We start from the raw sequence: 1,463 nt of genomic DNA, 5'->3' as shown, positions 1-1,463 counted from the left end.
GAACTAGAACAGAACTAGAACAGAACTAGAACAGAACTAGAACAGAACTAGAACATAACTAGAACAGAACTAGAACAGAACTAGAACAGAACTAGAACAGAACAGAACCAGAACAGAACAGAACTAGAACACAACTAGAACACAACTAAAACACAACTAAAACACAACTAGAAAACAACTAGAACACAACTAGAACAGAACTAGAACAGAACTAAAACAGAACTAAAACAGAACTAGAACAGAACTAGAACAGAACTAGTACAGAACTAGAACATAACTAGAACAGAACTAGAACAACAACTACTTATTAAAAAACCGAAAAAATTGGTATAAATATTCCTCTTTGCTTTCTTTTTTTTGCAATAAGCCCCCCATGATCCTGCTTGCAAGAATTAAATCACATATGCAATACTATTACTCCTTATAGAGGAATTATACTTTTCTTTTGTTATCTTCCAATGGTAGTTTTTGTAAGATGAGTTTTTTTTTTTTTTTTGTTCCACACTTCCGCCACAACTATATGCAGGAATCGGTGTGAGTGCTGCATACAACTTTCATTATTATTGTCATCAGCAGCTGCATCATCATTTGTATTCTGTTCTTCCTTTTTCCTTTATCTTTTGGTTTTATTTTTTCTTACTTTAAGCTTAAAGCTATATTTTTACAATTTTTTTTCTTTGACTTTATGAAATAAATTTCTTAGTTTATTTTTCATTTCTATTATATGTTTTTATCTAACATTGATTATTTCAGCAATATCAGCAGATAAACTAAAGAAGTTACATTTATTTAAGGAACATTTCATTATGTTGCTTAAGAGTTATTGTTGCAACAATGTTCAATTTCTTTAGATTGGGGTTGGGAGTTGATGGATTTGAATTTTGTTTTTATTAAGACAATAATGAAAATGAAATGAATTTTCTTTTGAGCTACACATATTGAGGATGGCGTAGGATTTCATAAATTTAATGAAACTATTTCATTTGATTAATGAACTGTAAAAATGACGACATTTTTAAGAAAAATAATTATATACATATTTTAATTTCTAACATTTGCTCAGGAGGACAAATGATTTTTGGCCTCTTATATCTTAACAAAAAAATTTTTATGTAAAATTACCGTAGCATGCAAAACTGTTCGTTTAAAACTTAACAAAAACATATAAATTTCCTTTTACCGATATCAAGTTTCTTTTCAATTGATTTTTAATTACAAAAAATAAAGTAGAATAAAATCCTCAATTACATTGTGGTCTTTAGCGTTCATTACGACAAAGAAAATAAACTCTATGAACTAAATAATTGGAAAAAAGATTTGTTCATTTCTTAAGGCTTACAAAACCAAAAACTCGACTATAGACTGTTCCATAGTCTCGACTATAGACTGTTCTATAGTCTCGACTATAGACTGTTCTATAGTCTCGACTATAGACTGTTCTATAGTCTCGACTATAGACTGTT

General features: G+C 29.0%; 1 protein-coding gene across 5 annotated transcripts in view; it reads right to left on the bottom strand.

Moving 5' to 3' along the window:
- LOC111676033 (protocadherin-like wing polarity protein stan) overlaps positions 1-1,463 on the bottom strand; it is a 113,130-nt gene that overhangs the window by 33,896 nt on the left and 77,771 nt on the right. The window lies entirely within an intron of this gene.

This window comes from Lucilia cuprina, chromosome 6, assembly GCF_022045245.1.
Source record: "Lucilia cuprina isolate Lc7/37 chromosome 6, ASM2204524v1, whole genome shotgun sequence".
Classification (NCBI taxonomy): domain Eukaryota; kingdom Metazoa; phylum Arthropoda; class Insecta; order Diptera; family Calliphoridae; genus Lucilia; species Lucilia cuprina.
Note: the sequence above shows the minus strand (reverse complement) of the source record. Positions and strands in the feature narration are given on the sequence as shown.